The sequence below is a fragment of the Chinchilla lanigera genome, unplaced genomic scaffold (genome assembly GCF_000276665.1).
Source record: "Chinchilla lanigera isolate Chin_1 unplaced genomic scaffold, ChiLan1.0 scaffold00010, whole genome shotgun sequence".
NCBI lineage: Eukaryota > Metazoa > Chordata > Mammalia > Rodentia > Chinchillidae > Chinchilla > Chinchilla lanigera.
Genome location: NW_004955411.1, coordinates 9,961,748 through 9,982,253, shown reverse-complemented (window position 1 = coordinate 9,982,253; position 20,506 = coordinate 9,961,748). Strand labels below are relative to the sequence as shown.

The window sequence follows — 20,506 nt, the reverse complement described above, 5'->3', positions numbered from 1 at the left end:
TATGTCCTCGCTCCTTATTTAAAAATGTTTTTAAATTTACTTTCTTTTTTTTTTTTTTTTTTTTTCTCCGGTACCAGGAACCAAACTCATGACCTTGCGCTTGCCAGGCAGGCGCTTTTGCCGCTGAGCTAAATCCCCAGCCCCTTAAATTTACTTTCAATTTTTCTTCTTATTAGCATATCACATGGATCTGTTACAGCTGCGAAGATGTAAGGAGGGGTGAATAGTACACAGTAATCAGGCATCAATTCGAGACTTTAGAGAGATAGAGTCTGTCTTATTTGCCAACCTGTGATAGACATTATAGATTTCAGCATCAATACTAGCCTGAAAATAATAGCCAAAAACCTCAGTTAGTTGTTTGGACAGCTTTAAACTTTATTAGGGGATTTGATTATTATTTTTTTTAAAAAACCAACCTCCTCCAACATTGTGCTCAATAAAATAATGGTATTATAATTTCTGCTGCTTTTATTCAAGTTGTGTGTGTGCGTGCGCACATGTGTGTATGTGTGTGAATTAAATAGGGTTTTAGAAACACTGCATCTTGAAATTTTGATTGAAACATGTTGCTTTTTCCTTCCCAGTTTTATTCGTCACCACTAATGCCTTTTGAACTTGATTACAACACAGCTAACTTCTCTTATTTTCTGTATTCGAGCTTTGACTCCTGAGGGCCTTGCTGGTGCTGCGGGAACTGTCCCTTCAAACATCTGCCAGCTCCTAGAGACAGCGAATAACCCTCGCCAGTGAACAGAACTTCCAAACGCAAACCGACCAAGCCAGCCCGTACCGCCAACCACCTTCTTTATGGGACTCTACTCTGCGAGCCACTACTCCAGATGCTCCAATCACCCCAGGGCCAGCAATATCAGCCTGCTAACACTACTCAAAAAAGCCAGTCTTAAGTCTGCTTACTCTGCCTTTCCTGTTCTTTCTCACAGAACCCACAAGAAAATCTCTTGCTCAAGGCTCGCTGCCTTTCCCTCTGCCTCCCGACTGACCCTGATCTTCCTTGCTTGGTCCAGGGTACGGCACGCCCATTTTGCTTGGGTTCTCTGAGTAACAAACTACCTTTTCAATTCAGTCTTCTCAGCCATACCTAAATAATAATGAAATCTCTATTCTAAAATGCCCCAGTTGTCTAACCCAAACAAAGAGTAAATGTGCTGGGGGAAAATAACCTCCCCTGGAGCTTCCGTAACCGACAGTTTCCAGACAGCACAAGTAGCTGGCAGCCTGAAGAGGCGTGGAGACCTGACTCCTACGGTGCTACGCTCGGGAGTAACGATGCGCTGGATGAGATGAGCAGCAGGTTGGACTCACAAGAAAGAAGAACAAATGAAATTGAAGACAGCGTCACAGAAAATACCCGACTGAAGCACACAGAGAAAAAATAAGGGAAGAAATGGCACAGTCTAGAGACACCTGGGACCCAATCTAAAGATTAATCAGCAAATAACTGGAATCTCAGGGCACGGATGAAAAAGTCAAGAGAGGCAATATTTGAAAAGACAATGGCCACAACTTTTAAAAACCGGTCAGTATCTCATTAGTGAGATTCAACAAACAACAAGTGTAACTGTGAAATGGGTTGATTAATGGTGATATAGTAATACAGCAAAACAAGAGAATACATTGCATTATACACAATAACAGGGGTAAATTGCACCTAAATAACAAGTGAAATATAACTCAAATTCTATTTTTATGAATCACAAGAGTGGCCAAAATTATCATGCTGTAAGTCAGATTACTTTTTGAGAAATCTCAACACTGATTTCCATAGTGATTAGGCCAGTTTACATTCCCACCAATAGTGTGGAAGGGTTCCTTTTCCCCTACAGCCTCACCAGCATTTGTCATTTTTTTTTCTCGATAATAGCCACTCTTTCTGGGGTGAGACAGAATCTCAGTGTTGTTTTGGTTTGCATTTTTCCAGTGGCCAAAGATACTGAACTTATTTTGTGCACTTACAGGCCATTTGCACTTCTGAAAACGTCTATTCATTTCAGTTGACTGTTTTGTGACTGAGTCTTTAATTTGGGAAGTCTAGTTTTGTGTTCTTCATATATTCTAGGTATTAGCACTCTCTCTGAGGAGTAGCTAGAAAATTCGTTTGCCCGTTCTGTAGGTTGTCTCTGTACTCTGTTGGTTGTATCCTTTGCTATGTAGAAGCAGCTTTTTAACATGATCTGATCCCATTTGTTGGTTGTTGGTGTTACTCCTGTGCATCTGAGGTTCTGTTCAGAAATTCCTTGCTTATGCCTTTGTGTTCAAGAGTTTACCCATTTCATTTTCCAGATTAAGGGTTTCCACTTTAACATCTAGGTCTTCGATCCATTTTGATTTTGTTTTAGTACGGGGTGAGAAATAAGGGTCTAGATTCATTCTTCTGGACATGGATAACCAGTTTCTCCAGCACGATTTGTTAAAGAGGCTATCTTTGCCCCACTTCAACCCGGCTATATTAGGGTAGCTCCCCGAAAGAATTAAAGACATCATAGTACAGTGATACATGGATACTCATGTTTACAGTGACAGCACTCCCAATAACTAAGCCTCAGAAATGGCTTATATGCTCATCAACAGGTAAACAGATGAAGGGAAAGTTTATATACACAACGGGTACTCCTCAGTCATAAAGACAAATAAATTTGACTCATTTCTAGGAAAATGGGTGCCTCTTGAGACCATAATGCTAAGTAAAATAACTTGGACACGGAAGTTTAACTATCTCATATTTTCCTTATATAAGAAAGCCAAAGTATAAATGATTTTAACAGCAAAATAAAAGATAGATGGCAGGACACAGGGATGTAGACCTTATGCAGAAAGGGGTGGATCTACGCATGGAGGAAGAGGGGAGAGAAGAGAAACAAGCAAAAAAGATTAAGGTGTCATAGGTATAAGGGTCAACTCCTTACAGCAAATGTATTAATTATGGATTACTTACATGTACTAATTTTGCAAAAAAGAAATCAATTTAGTGGCTTACTCTGAGGAAGTAATGAATAAGAATGTTATAAAACATCTTTCTGAGGTGTTGGAAATATTTTACATCTTGATCTGGGTGGTGGTTCCATTTATGTATGTGCGTGTACATGTGTACATATATACATAACTATGTAAACATGTATATATGCATGCACTCTTAAAATTTTTATCTCAATTAAATGAGAAACTAAACTACATGGTCTGCATTGTTCTAAAATTGTGATGTAAAGCTGCTTATAATAATGCAAAGATATATACAAGTGATATGTTCTTAGTGAAAACAAGGGGAGTTAGCTGAGCAAATGTGATGCACGCCTATAATCACAGCACTTGGGAGGCTGAGGCAGGAGAATCCTTGTAAGTTTGAGACCATTGTGGACTATAAAGTGATACTGGGGATGGGTTCATTTCAAAATAACTTCTGGAGGTAAATTAAGCACTGTTTGTTGGGTCGAGGACTTTCATTTTTAAGACAGAAGGTATATGAATTATGAATAATTTCAGCAAAATCAAACCTGATTTGTCTATTCATTGATAGGCAATAGTGTAAACCGTATGGGACTAGAATGTAACCAAAGGATCACGCGAGCCTTAGGTGTTATTGCTTAAGATTCTAAGTAGGAAGAAAGTTGTTTTAGGAGACTGAGACTAAAAATTGTATGTTTTGGCAAATGATTTTATGTGTCTGTTTAAAAGATTTATTTTTATAAAGATAATCCTAGAAAATATTTAGAAGTATGCGGCATACGGCACTGGAAGATATTTTCATAGGTAGGTGTGAGGAAGAATCCGCAGAAGGCCAAGAGTCACAGTCAATAAGCCGGTTTCCTCCTTCCACACTGTGGTCAGCTGTGATCTTTCAGAAATTTTTCCTCCTCCTTTGGAGCCTTGCTGATATGCTAGTGTAGTGACTGCGTAGAGCCAGCTCTGTTTCTTAACTTTACATTTGAACCCTCTGTGACTATGCCACTGGCAAGCTTTGCAGTCTCAACATGTACTTTCCTCCCACACTCTAACTACACCACTTGGCTTGCAGAAGAGATGACATTCCTGTTGATTCATCAGTCCGCGTCTTCGTGCATACAGTTTATTTTCATCCCGGGAAGCCGCACACCACCTCATCTGTCTGGTGTCTTTCACTCGTGTTGTTCTCTAACTCCCCCGAGTTACCCCTTTCTTCCTCGAGCCGTGTCTGACCTGGTGAAATTCCTCTTATTATACTTTAGATATTTTGTTGAACACTTGTGTGTCTTCTCAGATGTGAGTTCATTCAGAAACTGTGCTTTGTTTATATCACTGCCTTGCACAGAGAAGATACTTAATAAACATTTATTTGTAAATGAACAATGGAATAAAATTCTCAAGATACAGAAGGGAGAAAGGTGAGGTGTTTTTAAAATTATAAACGTAACTATTTTTTTTGAAATAATGTATAACTTTTAAAGAAAGAAATGCAAAAAGTAAGTGTGTTCCATTTTTTCTGTTCTTTTAATCTCCTATTTAATGAAACTTCAACACTTCTGAGATTCAGGTTGGTAAAGCAGTGTGGCCTCATTCTTACAGTCTGGTTTTGTTTCATATATCTTACGTTTTCATTTTTGTCTTTGGTGCTAGGATTAGTAAGTCTACTTCGTATAAATAAGATGACCAAAGGAGTAATGTTTTGGAATAAATTTTTCCCAGAGATTATTATATCCTGAATGAATAAATGAACCAGCGACTAAATGCTACTAGTAGCTAGACTAGTAATGATTGCCTTCCCTAATTTTTTATATACAGGGTATTTTTTTTATTTCTATTTCCATGCACCCTTGCCAAATTCTTTCTTGTTTCTTCACAATAATTTCCACCCGCTGCTGGGAAGTTAACAGGTACGAGCTGAAATATAAACTGCAGTTTCTCTAGAGTTTTGTCCTGCCTTTTCACTCAGTGAGACATTACTTTCCAGCCCCAAGGGTCAAGATCATGAATCATTTTATTTCCTTTTTTTTTTTTTTTAAGAAGAAGCAATTCATCTGCGAAGGCAGCATACTCTGGGTAGTATAAAAAAGTACTGTTTAACAGCGGGCAAGAGAAGAAGGGAGGAGACGCTCTCAGCTGAGCAAGGATAGACTGAGGAGCTTTTTGGCCCGGACTGTAGTCTGGAAGAAAACAGCGACAGAAGCGAGTGGAAATCTAATGAGGAGGAGGCAGCAGTCAGACAGCGGCAGTCTGGAGGAAGGATGGTCACACGGGTAGCCATAGTCCTCATGGCAAGCCCGCTTCAAACTGTATTTGTTGAACACCCAGTTTCAGAAGCCCTGGACTCTTACCTGTCGGGCCTAACTCCTAAGAAAACAGCAGAAGGACAGAGTGACTGTTGCATGATGTCTTTTCACATCTCCTCCACTCTCCTTCCTAGGCTTGGAAAACACACTAATCATGACTGTGATGGGGAGGGGGCTACTGCTGCTTTCAACTTAATCAGTATAAAGTGCTTGAGAGCACTGAGGTGGTTTTTGATGAAAAAGAAGCCCGAGAGATTTATACCAAGAGTAGTAGATGACACAGAAAAATTAATAGAGTTCAGGAAAGGTGAAAGTTACTAAAGTGAATACATTTTTGTTTTCTGATATAATATTTGTTGTGTTCAGCTCGCATGATGTTCGTGTATAAGCCAGTATTAGAAGAGGAAATTTAACAATGCAATGAAGGAAGTGGGGGGGGGGGAGAAGGAAGGGGGGAAGGAAGGGAAGTGAAAAAGAGTTAGGATATGTTATATACATGTGTCAACTCCCCACAGCCCACGATAAATGGAATCATTGTATACTGCAAACCTATACTAATAAAAATTTAAAATTATAAAAAAGATTGAAATAGAGGGAAATAGTGTAAGGGGAAAGATGGCCTGTAAATAGAGTAGGACAAGTAATATTCATTCATTCATTCATTATCATTTATTCATTCATACTGTTTACCAGGCAAAGTACTCTATCTTGTTGACTTGTTTTCTTACCTTTCTCTAGTGTAAAGGCAAGACAATGGAGCTGTACCTACCCTTCGTTCTGCAGCTACCATCTTACTGGTGTCTCTGCTGATTTACATCTCATTTATTCCAATCAATTCCTCTATAACTTACAGGTTGGGAATAGAAAAAAAAATATGAAATACAAAATTAAAAGAACATGATAGAAAAGTGTGCCATATAATATGTAACCTGTTACATGCTTATAATAAATAACACATAATTAACATTGTATAATGAAATTTATATGTGTATATTGAGGAATAAAAGGCAAAGTAAAATATTCGATTATTTTCATCAAGTTTTCTAAGTCATATAAGTATCTGGGTGATTAAGTTCCCACAGAACTTAGGAGAATCTATTTAAAAATGTAAAAGACTCCTATTTACACTTGGAAGCAGCATAATTATTAATGGCATAATGATACTAGCAAACATATATTGTGTGTTTACTATATGCCAGGTATTATCCCAAGTACTTTAGAAGTATTAATTAACTTAATCCATGGAGCTTCATGAGGGAAGAATTATTACTAATCCTATGTTCTAGATGAGGAAACAGACTCCTGGTACTTAAATTACTTGCCAGAGTTCATAGACAGAGGTTCGCGTCTAGTTATATATAGCTGGCTGCTCAGAGAAGCAAATCCTTCACTCCTGCCCTCCACTGCATGCACGGAATTAGTGAGTTAGCAATAATGCTTAACACATGTGTAACTTTGCCGGCTTGTAACGCTACTTCATGTCAACCTGTCACTAGTACTTTGGGGGCAGATAGAGCCAGCTTATACAGTACCACAGGAAGAGCTGGAAAACCACCAAGTTTTTACACTGTTTTTGATCTTTCAACTCTAGTCATTTAGGAATTTCACCATTTCCTTCTCTGGCTTGTGCACCATTGTTATTTTTCATACTTATAATTCAAATTCCCACAAGAACAATATTAAGAGGTTTTTGTTTTCCCTGGTAGATAGCCAGACAGCTGACAGGAAATGCTAGAAGGAAGCGTAAGAATTTGAAGAAACAGTTTACACAGTTACCTACCCTTCTTTTCGGACAGTTCACTTGTTTACCTCTACAATTCTTCTGCTTCCCCGGCTCCTTCTCTCCTCTCGCCCTTTCTCCTCTACCCCTCTCCCTAAGTGGTGACGCAAGCTTCTATTTTCATTTCTGCAGTCTCCTGTAGACTCATCTCCTTAGTTTATCCTGAATATCATATTTCTATACTAGTTTTTCCTCTTTTCGAAATTTCTTATTTGTACCCGTTTGCAGTAATACTGATCACATTCCTTGTGGAGAGTTGGAACATGTAACTAACACGTCTTAATTCTTCCTTGGTCTCCCCTCCCACTCCTTCACTCCACCTCTTCCCCTTTGCAAAAGATCTATCTCCCTATTTTCTATTATCCGTCTTTTATTTTGCTCTTTATTTATAATTTGGGTTTCTTATATAAGAGAGAGAGCGAGCAATATTTTAATATAAGAACAATATTTAAGCTTGTGTGTCTGATTTATTTCACTTAACATTACGGTCTCAAGGTGTATCTATTTTCCTAAAAATAACTCAGCTGTCTACGATTCTGACAGAAACCAAAAAGTACTTAGTCTGTGTAGTGTAAATGCCAGGGCCATATTTTCTTTCAAATATCAGATGAGTTTATGAGATAGCCAAGCAGCCTCAGAGCGCGTGGAACTTTAATTGTGCTGGAGCCAGTCCTTAGCTAGGCATTTCTCCAATAGGCACCATGGACGTTGTTGTAGGCAGGGCCGGTGGGTGCCAGATGAGAGCTGGCTGCTTCTATGATGTGCATCCTTACTTCTGCTGGTAAAAGTCATCAGCGCAAAACATGCCTCACATTCACTGGACTGAAATATTCTTTCAGCTGTGAATTCCTTTGGATATTTCATTTGCACAGTGGGCTATCTACCTCTGTATCATCACCCACTTCCTCGTTTGCTAATTTCTGCACAAGCTGGCAGTCTGTCTTGAAGGGTAAAAGTGCAGACAGGAGAAGACACCTATTGCAAGTGAAAGGTCGAGGAGGAACAGCTACAGCGCGTTAGTGGCTTTCTCAGAAACAGAGCAAATATGAGCTCCATGTTTGGACAGAAGCCACGTGGGTAGCTTGAAGGCCCTCTGCATTCAGATTAAAAAACTAGATTCACAAGTCAATCGTTCTGCAATAGGAGGCTGTAGGTCAAATGATTTTAAAATTCTTAAATACTAGTTTTGATGTTGTCAGAGGGTCATCTGTTGTGGACTTTCCAGTGAATGGGATTTACTTCCAAAGTCGTATGAGGGCAACAATACTTTCTGTCACTTCTGCTCCAGGTTACTTTAGTTGTGTAGTTATAGACTTCATAAAGTCTCAGCCATAGCTTATATGATTTTTGCTTGGGGTGTAAATCCACCGTGTGTGTGTGTGTGTGTGTGTGTGTGTGTGTGTGTACAGTCAGTGCCTTGGACACAGGCTGCAGATTTTGTCTGAGAGCATTTCAAAGAAGTGTGCCAGGAGTTATTGCTGAGGAATTATCTCATTTATAATGTGGATGGGAAATGGAAATTCCAGTTCAGTTTTCACTTCAGGATATTTCTGCATTTTGGGGTTTCTATTTAAATGCTAAAGCTTTAAAATTCAAAACACAAGTAGATTCCTCTCTCCAGCAAACTTTATTTCATAGTTAGTTATTTTATTGCTGAATTATCTCTCCTCAGTAATATGATTGGATAAAGATAACACCTATGAGCTTGGATCAGATTTTATTGCCTGCTGAGATTTTACTGGGGTCAGGTGCATAGTATGAAGCTGAGCATTCAGAATAAAGTTTTGCCAATTTCACTTATTTATAATTTGTTTTTTAAAAGAACACGTTAGTGGTCAATATTGATGCCCACTAGTGAAATGTTATACTAGCATTTAGTTTCCCTCAAGGATTCTTCATGTCCTTAAAGAGCTGTATTTAGGAAGGGCTTCATGCAGCGTCTAGGTAGGTGTGCAGTGCTGGGTAACAGCACATGAGGAACTTGATTTAGAGCTCAGAGCGGTAATTGAGAAAGAGCCTGGTGTTCTGTTCTGAACTGAACGGGAAAGCGATGTGGGAGGCAATTACCCACTTTTGGATATTGTTTGGTTAAAAGAATTCCTGTGTTAATAAAAATGTAACCAGATCTGCTCCTCTGCTGCTTTTTATTTTTGTATATCTCCCCCAGGAGATACTTCCCATACAGCATGGCTCAGTGAGACCAGGCTTTCTCCTTGGCATTGTCTCAGGTAGAAGGTGGGCTTCTACTTCCTGCAAAATCCCGAAGCCAATGTTGAAGACAGTCAGCGTTGTACAAGAATCACAGGATAATCCCCCTACTACTTTTGGGATGGATGGGATACTTATGTCATATTCTGGTTTAACCATTACATTTTAATCTTAAGAGAGATTTGTGATTAGAGAACAACAAGAAAATAAAGGTTTTGAAATGAGATATAGGAAGGAAGCTTAAAGTACACAGTAGCTAGTTGGGGGGAAATCTTGTATACTTTTTGGGCATAAAATAAAAATGTATTGTGTAGGAATCACTTCACAAGACAGAACAATTGGAAATTAAACTGGAAAAAGTATGCACTTCCTGCTCTACAAACTTCAGCAAATAAGATAGCTTTATAGTAAAAGGTATTTTTAAGGCATAATGGATAAGGAAGTTGTTTTTGGTCAATTTAAAAAATTCTCTTTTTCTCTGAAGATGATTGGGAAGACTTCTGCCCTGGTTTCCAGTACTATAACACCATGATTCCTTGGGTTTTAAAAAAAATGTTTGCAGCTTATTACCCCCAGCACTACTAATTCCTCCTCCTCTTCCATCTCCTTCTCCTCCTTTTTCTCCTCCTCCTCCTCCCCCTCCTCCTGCCCCTTCTCCTCCTTCTTCATCTTCTACTTCTTCTTCTTCTCCTCCTCCTCCTCCTCCTCCTCCTCCTCCACAGGGTATTACTGTGCAGTTCAGGCTGGCCTTGAGCTCACTTTGTAGCCCAGGCTGGTCTTCATCTTGCAACAATCCTCCTGCCTCAGTCTCCTGAGTGCTGGGATTACAGGTGTGCACTACCACGAGCTGGCCTCCTTTGGCACTTCTAACAGTCCTTCACTGGTCTCCTATCCTAGCTTTCTCCTGATTGGTCCCACCATCCTTTTGCCATCCTCCTTCCCTGTGGACCACAGTCTCTTCCTTACCAGTTGACCATGGTTCCAGGGTCAGTTATCAAATTTCCTCATTCTTCCCAAGTGCAAACCCAACATACATGTATGTTGCTTTTTCTTTCAGTGTTAGAAATTTTTTCCCTGCAGTTAACATTTCATATTTTTGACACATTTTGTGTTAAGTCTTTTCTAAAGACATACTGTTTGCAAGTAGTTATTCCTCACGCTCTCTTAGGTCTACTTCTTTCAGGCTTTTCCTCCAAATAGTTCATCAGGAGAGCCCCTACCAAAGTCACCAGTGGCCTCTGCTCTGCTAAATGCTCTGAATAATCCCAGTCCTCACTGTATTTGTTCTTCCAGGAATTTGGCACATTTTTAATCTTTGTCATACTTTCTTCACAAGTCCTAGGAAAACACACTTTCTCTTTTTACTTTTTTCCTCTTATCAGTTAGACCTTTTTGGTTTTGTTTTTTACTTGTTTTTGTATTCCTCATTCCTCCTAATACTGCAGTACTCTGGATTCCTTCTAACACTGGAGACTTCTTTCCTCCTTTGCAGTTACTCTGCTCTTGATTTCATCCAGCTGTTAGTTTTAAATATTTCCTGTGAACTGAAATACCCTCATTAAGCCACAAGCCTACTCCCTCTTGACCTTCAGATCTCTCTGTAGAACTGCACACCTGACTTCCTTACTTGGAGGTTTCTTAGAAATCTCAAATTCAATATGATCCAAATGGATTCCCCTTAATCTTTCCTCTCAAATATGTTTTGTTTTCAACCTTTCCCATCTTTGTCAATGGTAACTCCATTATTCTATTTGTTCACATCCAAAGCTTTGGAGTCATTTTTTACTATTTCGTTTTCCTCATATTCTATGTCCAATCTATTAAGGAATTCTACCCTCTCTACCTTGAGAACATATCTAGAACCTATTTCTACGCCCCAAATTGCTGCAGAATTGTTCTGTGCTGCAACTTCCTTTCGCCTTCCAGGGTGCCACCTGGCTTCTACTTCCAGAGTTTAGGATTTATTTGCAATCTCAGTGAATTATTTTTTTAAAAAATTATCATTTAGATCATATTAATTGTCTGCTCTGACCCTGCAGTAGCTCCCATCTCTCATCAGTTATATAAAAACCTCATGAAGTCCTAGAGAGGCTGTATCAGTTTCTTAGCTGTAACAAATCACCAGGAACTTGGTGAGCTATCAGAATGGGAACTTATCCATTCATAGTCCTACAAGTCAAAAGTACAAAGTCAAGGTGTGACCATGCTACCTCTGAAGGCCCTAGGGGAGAATCTTCTCGGTTTTTTCCAACTCCTGGAGAGTCCAGATGTTCCTTGGCTCATTGCAGCACCACTCAAACATCTGCGTTCCACTTTAAATGCTCTGTTCTCTCTCGTATAAGGACACATCATTGTACTTATGCGCCCCAGGTAACCCAGGATGGTCTCAGTCTGACATCATTAGGTTGTTTGACTCTACAAAGTTTCTTTTTCCAAACAAGTCACATTTATGGCTCCCAGAGGTTAGAGTTTGGATATATTTTTTGGGGTCACCATTTATTATATTCCAGAGCCCCACCTATTACAGATCTCCATTATCTCTGGGATCGTTTTCTGCCACTCTCACTCTTGATCACCTTGTGAAGCCGTACTGGACTCCTCAATTTGTTCTTGTGAATACCAGGCACTCTTGCATTAGGGCCTTGGCACTGGGTTTGCTCTCTGCTGGGACCCTCTTCCTCCAGGTCCTGACATGGCTCACTCCTTCATGTTACATTCTAACGAGGTCTCCCCTTGACACTGCATGGAGAATGTCTTGCTTACCTTCCTTCTTATGCTGCTCTTATTTGTCACTTTTGTCCTGTTTTGGCCGAGTGGCCAATTCTTTTGCTTCATGTGACGCTGCCTGGGGTGCTAGTACGGCTTGAAGCTCCAGCTGGCTCAGATGCAAGACTGCGAGTTGACTCTGACTGCCAAGATGGGAGCATAGTTGGAGCTGTTGGCCGGGCACCTCAGTCCTCCATGTGAGTCTCTCTCTGAAGCTGTTTGGGCTTCTTCACTGGCTGGTGGCTGAGTTCCAAGAAAAAACATTCTAAGAGGAAAGAAGTCCAAAGGCGCCTCAGTTTACAAGGCGGTTACTACCCAATAAACTCGTCATAAGTTTAAAATATTGTTAAGTCAGAAATGTATGTAATATACCTAACCTGCTGGACACACCTTAGCAACACAATCGCTGGAGAGGACTGAATGTTTACCCGCGTGACTCTGTGGCTGACCGGGGGCTGTGCTCATGGCCGCCGCGGAGCACTGTGAGAGAGAAGCCCGCTGCTAGTCTGGGTGAAGATTAAAATTGAAAATTTGATGTTGAGTGCATACTAGATGCATATAATTCTCACACTATGATAAAGTCACAGAATCATAAGATAAACCACATATATTGGAAACTGTCTGGGCTCAGAAATATTATTTCTGCTATATTCTTTTGGTTATAGTAGAAGTTTAGCTTGACTCAGGAAGTTTGAGTTAAACAAAACTAAAACTCATCTCTCAGCTTGGGGCATGACATATTTGTACAGGGAGGGTAAAAGGAACTAATCATATCTGGAGACTATTTACCAAAAGGATCACCGTGGCTCTTTAGCACCGTGTGATAGTGTCACTGACCACCAGTGGTCATCTTGATATTAGTGTGTATTTTCTTTTTCTCCTTAGCTATATATCCTTTAGCCACTCTATTAGTGAAATGTTGGTTGCCTTGATCTTTGAAAAAGCCAACCAATAAGCAATATTTTAAAAAATTGCACTGCATGACTACATTATTTCATTAGTGATCCTCAAAGTTCTGTGGGTTAATTTATGAAAACGGAGTATGGGAAATCCATGTTTTAACAGTCGGTTCAGGTTTTGTTTAGTTTGTCTAAGTTTCACATTCAACGAAATCACCTTTTGACATTATTACTATTAGTTGATACAATCCTGATTTGTAACCATATAGGGGAGGCAATCATTATTATAAATAATGTCTTGAAAGTCTCAAAGGAGTCCAATGAAAACGGGATTGTAGAAAATCCTAGTATGTTTGGGTAAGATTTTGTTTACTCGTAGCTGATAAAAACTAGTGATTAAACAAGGCTATACTTAATGGGATCGAAAGTTACTGCTTAAAGGCAAAGATTATACTACCTCCATCTTGAAACTACATTTCCTTAGATTGAAACGGGTCTCTTTTACACATATCTACTTTTCTGTTTTAATCTTCTCAGGTTGCCAAAGAAAATATCACAGACTTGGTGGTTTAGTGGCAGAAACTTACTTTTCACAGTTTGAAGGCTCAAAGTCTCAGATTGGGGTGCCAACATGGTACGGCTATGATGAAGACCCTCTTCTGAGCTTGCAGACATCTGACTTTGTACAGTGTCCTCATGCTGAAAAGAGGAAATGGGGAGGGAGAGAGAGAGAGAGAGACAGGAAGGGAGGGGAGGGGAGGGCAGAGGGGGGAAAAGGAGAGGAGAGGAGAGAAGACTGGGACAGAGACAGACAGAAAGACAGAGAGATAGGTAATATTTCCCTGATATCTCTCAAAAGGATGTCGTGATCTCATCTAACTCTAATTATCTCCCAAAGGCCCAATCTGCAACTACGACCACACTGGGGTCTAGGTACTTCAACGCATGAGCGTCAGTTTATAGTACTGTAGTTTTTCCTTTCATCTTTCCGTGTAAATACTATTGGTAGCAGATGAGAGTAGAACATATTGATCAAGCAAAGAACTGCTTCCTTTTTTTTTTCCCCTGTACTGGGAATTGAACTCAGGACCTCGCACTTGCCAGGCAGGAGCTGTGCCACTGAGCTAAATCCCCAGGCCCGGCTTCTAATTGAAGCTCTATAAGATTCATTTTCCAGTTAGTGAGTTTTATTTATTAAATATCTTAAGATAACCTTATTTTCTTCAATAAAGGAAATTATTGTTCTGCCAGGGATATACTTGTATAAGATTGGCATGGTAGAAAGAATCATGATTTCCCAAAGATATTCATTCTATAACCTCTGGAGTTTATGAATACATTTCTCTGGATGGCACAAGACATTTGCACATGTACACTATGAGTACATACTTATTTTTTCCAGCTTTATGTATTTTATTTTAAAATTATAGTTATTAGTATATTACTTGTACAGGTTAATGGAGTTCATCGTGGTATTTGCATTGATACATACACTGTGCATGCCTTCAGGTCCACACACCCTCGTTTCCCCACTCTGTACAAGGGTGCAGATAGACCTTTAGTGGAAAAATTATTCTGTATCATCCAAGTGAGCTCAGTCTATTTACAGGAGCCCTTAAAGTTGAAGCGGATGAGTTGGTCAAAAGAGACAGCAGTAAAGAGACTCGCATTGCCATTGCTGGCTTTGATCTGCAGAAAGGGAGCCTCTAGCTGGGGGTTTCCTGTGCACACAAGTAGGAAACACTGTCCTAGAGCCTCAAGAAGGCGCACAGTCCACCAGCACTCTGACTTCAGCACTCCGACACCTGTTCTGGGTTTCTGACCTACACAACTCTAAGACAATAGACTTGTACTGTGTGAAGCCGCTATATTTGTAGTAATTTTTAAAATTTATGGCAGCAATAGAAAACTAACTTACTTGGCTATGACTTAAATACTTAAATACACCCAAAATGCAGTTTGGGTCATAATTCTGCCAAACAAGGCAGAATTCACACCTAGTAAAAAAGAGTAGATAATCCTACTCTTTTTTTTTTTTTTTAAGCTATTCTAGAACTCTCAGACACATGTTTTTGAATTAAAAATCTATCAGGAGAGAGATACTGTGTGTGAAAATAGAAGTATTTTCACAGACATAGAACGTTAGCAGAAAGAGTCATATTATAATCATCATTAGCACAAAAAATTTTTTATTATTTAATTTGGTAATAGAACTTTTTCTGGGTCTTCAAGAAAAAGGTGCATTGTTCACACATTTAATATTTGTTGCTTTTTGTAACAATAGAGTGTTACAAAGAATATACTTTCTCAATTGTGAAGAGGCCAAATAAATACAAGTTTCATGTATTGAACTATATGATGTTCTTTGTGAAACTGAAAATGTCTTCATGAAAATCCAAATCAGTCACATCCAATTTGTTTATTCTTTCATAACTGTGTTCAAGAATAGTACAGATACAGAAAAGTGCTTTATTAATATTGGATGGTTTCACTGTGGAATGAAGTCGTGCGAACAACAGCCAGATCTGAAACAAGAAGTCTTCTCACGCACTCACCAATTCTAACAGCGCATTTTACTTTTTCCAGTGTTATGCCTTATCTAACTGAAATCATATAGATTCTTTTATGTCTGGCTTGTTTCATTCAACATTGTGTTTGTGAGGGTCATGCACGTTGTATGCGTGTGTGCTTGTGTGTGTGTGTGAGTGTGCATGTGTGCTTCTCTGTGTGTGTGTGTGTATTACTGGGGAGTAAACCTAGGGCCTTTGCACTGAGCTACAGCCCCGGCCTTTTAAAAAAAGTTTTGTTTTGAGATGGGGTCTTGCAACGTTTCTAAGTTGCTAAGGCTGGGCTTGAATTTATAATCCTTCTGCCTCAGCCTCTCAGACCACTGAGTTTGCAGGCCTGTGCCATCCTGCCTCACTTACCCAAACTTTTATACGTAGTAACAGGTTGATAATTCTCATTGCTGTACAGTGTGGCTGTTAAACATTTTGGCTTGCCTGGACCACACTGAGCGAAGAGGAACTGTCTTGGGTTATGTAGAAAATATATGATATAGTTAGTGTATATTTGTAACAAAACTTTATGTTTTTATTATAAAATTACAAAAGAGGGCAAGCAGCCTGTGGGTACCAAGTGCAGTGTACAGTACTTTGCTGTGTGACTGTAACAAGGTTTTTTTCTAGTTGTACTTTGTTGGGTGTTTGGACAGTCTCCACTTAAGGGCTGTCACCATGACAGCTCCTGTGATCATCCTCACAGTGTTATTGCTTCATAGATGCACACACTTCTGTAGACCATACTGTGCACATATGCTCGGTCTGCTGGATACCGCCAAGCAGATTTCCATCCAATCAGTATCCCCTCCAATGGCATGTGCAAGTGATTCTCTCTTTTCATGGACACTTGCTGCTTCCTTTCCGTGTTATTGCAGGCATTCATTCTTGTCTGTCTCAAGCCGTATTTCATTACAGACTTACTTTGCATTTCTCTGCCCATCGAGATTGAGCGCCTTTTCATTCATTAGCACTCATCCGGATGTTCTGTTTTATGCAATATCTGTCACATTTCTACTCGTTCTCTCACTGTCTTTTCCTTGAAGATTTGTTGGAATTCTTCATGAAGTTCTACTATCTTCTCCCATGTGCAATTTTATTATTCACTCCCCTATTATGCCTTTTGATGAACACAGGTTATTTATTTATTTATTTCTTTGTTTGTTTGATTTTTTTGAGACAGGGCTGCACTACGCTATATAGTTCAGGCTAGCCTTCAACTCACTATGTAGCCCAGGCTGGCCTCAAACTCAAGCTGGTTCTCCTGCTTCAGCCTCCTAAGTGCTGGGATTGTAGGTGTGCACCACCACGCCTTTCACAAGTTCTTATTTTAATATAATGAAGTTTATTAATTTTTTCTTTTGTAAAATTTTTTTCATTATGAACTTAATTACCTAGCTCATCATCCTTAAAATATTGTTCCACTCATGGGATTTTTTAATCACTAGAAGTCAGTACTAACAGTAAAACTACATAAGGGCAAAATACACTCAGCTTTGTTAATCAAATGCAATTAAGAAATGACTAAGCAATGAACACGAACAGATGAATCTTTAGCTCCATAGTTAGTCATTTGCATCAGTCATGTCCAATTTTTCGGGTGATAAAAGAGTATTTTTTTCCCCTTTCTTGTTTATGTGATTTGGTAAAAGCAGGAGCTCCCCATTTTCGCAGCATGCCCGCCTCCACCCCACCGCACCAAGTTAATTTTTTACCCAGTTCTAGAAGATGCAATTTTCAAATGGTATAGTGTGAGTGAGCTCAGGTTTGGAACTGAAAGACAGGAAAGGTAGGTTGTGGTTTGTGATATATATATATATATATATGTATATATATGGAAGTTAACATATCTTATTGCTCCACTTTTACCTTTGGACAATTTTAATAAGTATTAAAGTCGGAGCAGTTGTTTTTTAGTGTGTAGTTTCCTTCTTTCCTTCTGAATGTCAAACATTCTTGAACATCAAACTGAAACATTCCCATCAATTGCCCCATAGCTCAATAAAGCCAGTGTTTTGCCACAAGTAGAGTTAGATTTCATAATTTTCATTTTCCCCCCTCAGGTAGGGTAATGAAAGTATGTACTGCAGTGCTTAAAGTTGGTTCAAAATATTCATAGTGAATAAAAAATACTTGGTGGATGGTAGGTAGTTTTTTGAATACAGATTTGTGACAGGAGAAAAAACTTACCTTGTTATTTTACATGAGAGATCCCAGAAGCTAAAATATACTTTTGAATTGAAGAGATTTTTGGAGATGAACTGCATATAAAATTCTTATACAGGTGTTATGGTTGTTATGGTTATACACTGTGTCAACCTGAGGAATCTAGAAGTTTAATTAAATAACTCAGCAGTTCTACATCCTGGGGTATAAAGGACATGCCTTTCCCGCTCTAGGACGTTGTTCATTGTGTCAACTTGACAAGTTTAGAAGGTTAACTATGTGACTCAGCAGGGAGCCAAGGTCCTTACTTTGTATTCATCCTGAGCCTGTGTAAGAGGAGGGCATGCAGACAGTGTGGACATAAAGGACCACCCTGCCTCAGGGCGGGTAAGCTGCATACAATAAATGGGAAATGAGGAAGGACTGAAGGCTGGTTCTTCAGAGGCGCCCCAGTCTTTGCTTTCAGCTTGGTAGTAGTTGTCTCTTGGCTTCTGGTGCAGACTGTTCAGCTTCTGCCTGGGACTCTTCAGCCTTCTGGTCTTGGCTCTCTGGCCTTCATTGTAGATTCTTCAGCATTCCATCACAGACCCATCAGCTTTCTGATACAGACTTGCACAGATACTGCAGTGAGCTCCAGGCCTTGGACTGGACTCTTCAGTCTCCAGTGTGCAGACACCCTTTGCACGCTTCCTCATCTGATTCTGTGGCTGACCGTTGTAAGCCAATCTTGTAATTTCTTATATATTTGTACACCTTATGTGCTGATACGAATAAACATGTGAGTAATAAGATTTTCAGTCAAATGGTTGAACTACCCCTGGCTGATCAGCAAGAATTTACCTACTTTGTTAACTTCTTTGATTCCCATGCTTTAGACCAACAGGCACAAAATGCCTTCAGAGATAAACTCAGTCTCTCCAGGACCTGGTACCCTCCATGTGGGACAAACTACTGTTCCTCGGCATCGTCTAATTTGCTGCTTGTTCTATTTCTACAGATTTTATGCTTTGAAAAATTTGGGAGGTTCAGTTTGTGTTCCATGGGGGAGTTAATCTGAATTCATTTCTGTAGAAGAAACTTTTTTCCTCTAAAACTTTAGGGCAACAAGACAAAAGTTAATTGACCCCCACACAGTTAGAGGAAGAAACAGAATCATAACAGACCTGGAAGACTCTAAGTTTTCCTCTTTTCTTTACAGGGTTGCTGAACGTGCCGGAGGAGAGCAGCCCCTTGAGGCTTCCCCGCAGCGCCATTACTGATCTGAATCTGAGAATCTGAATTGCACAACTCTCTCCCTCAATCTCGCTTGCCGCCCCTCTGGAAATGGACCTGGGGCCTTTCCTCTGAGCTACAGCAGTAACTTTAAAACTTTTTCTTAGTGTTGAGCAGGGTCTTACTAAGTTCTTCAGGCTGGGTACAATTCTTATATTACATACACCTTTGTAACTACTGTACTTGTAACTCAGTATGTCTTCAAATATGCATAAAATTAAAGATCACTATTTTTCCTCCTTATTGTAGCATATGAAATATGATAAACATTAGGATTTGCATTAAATTTTTTTTTTTTTTTGGATCTGGAGGCTACTAAGCAGCAGATCACTGAAGGGAATCAACCATAACAGAACCTTCCTTGGGAGTGTTAAGAAATAAAGTGTGAAGGAATTAAAAGTATAGTATTGGTGCTTTAATAAAGTAAAAGAAGTCAGTCCCTGATTTATCTTCTGGAGAATGAGTTTTGAGTGAATCCCTGAAGGTGTCCAGTCTGCACTCCAGTCTTGCTTCTCTTTCGCCAGGAACAGCAGAGGGTCCAGGCAGGCTGGAGCAGAGTGGCTGGGGGGCGGAGTGCGGAACTGTTGCTTTCACGATGGTGTAGGGACAGTTAGAGGGGAGATAGGCAGGGAGGTAGGGCATGAAGTGGCTGACACAGCATGGCTGGTGTGGCAGACAGTTATAGAGATGCCCCCTGCTTCCTGGAAATTGCCTTTGTGAAGCCTTTGCAGGCATGGAACGGTTATTCTTAGGGACCTCCTTGCTTACATTTACTGGAAGCCGCTAGACCCCCTGACCCTTAGCTCACCCTAGCAAAAGCTCACCCCAGCAACAGCTCACCTCAGCAACAAAGGCTCAGATCCTGAGTGGCCTGGAGTACACCAATCAGTGAAGACCTTGTACCTTTAACTCACCCCAGGCCAGCCCACCCCTGTAAGTATGGGCAGAGCAAAGACCTCAGGCTGACAAGCTCATTCCAGCTCTCCCTGCTGTGCAGCTTGGCGTTTGACAGCTCTGTTTCTGCTTTTGTCATCTTGTAAATAAACCTCTGCTCCACACTACTTTCATTTCTGACTTCTTTATTCTTCCCCAGATGACTTGACTTCCTCATTTTCTGTTTAAGGGATCTTGGGCTTTGAGTCAGTCTCACACTGCTCCTACAGTCCTTGCCAGAGTGACGCACAGCTCCAGAAAGGTGGAGGGTCTTTCTCACGGGAAGATCCCTGCCTTCCCAGATTCCCATTAGACACTATAATGGAAACATACTTGTGAGGATTTTCTGTATCCTCCCCATACCCCTCTTCATAAGAAGCTCTCATGCATACTTGCTATTTCTTGATATCACCTGGGGGTCGTGACATTGATTTAATTTAAAGTGTGACATGAAATAAAGGCTCCATCCACTTCTGCCCTCAATTCAAGGGCCATCTCCTTTGGTGGAGGAGGGTTGTGGGCACAGCCATCTAACTAGATGGGGGAATAGGTAGCACAACTCCATGTGGGTGTATAGATGTACAGATGTGGCTTAGGTGGAAGACAGGCTGGAGGACCACTGCTCTCCCTGAGTCCAACTATTCCCAATACTGATGACAG

General features: G+C 40.1%; 1 long non-coding RNA gene across 1 annotated transcript; it reads left to right on the top strand.

Moving 5' to 3' along the window:
* Positions 1-683: 683 nt before the first annotated feature.
* LOC102010136 lies at positions 684-19,156 on the top strand. The gene is made up of 2 exons (XR_259928.1): positions 684-1,540; positions 18,840-19,156. It is a non-coding gene; the product is annotated as an uncharacterized LOC102010136 (long non-coding RNA).
* The last annotated feature ends 1,350 nt before the right edge of the window (positions 19,157-20,506 follow it).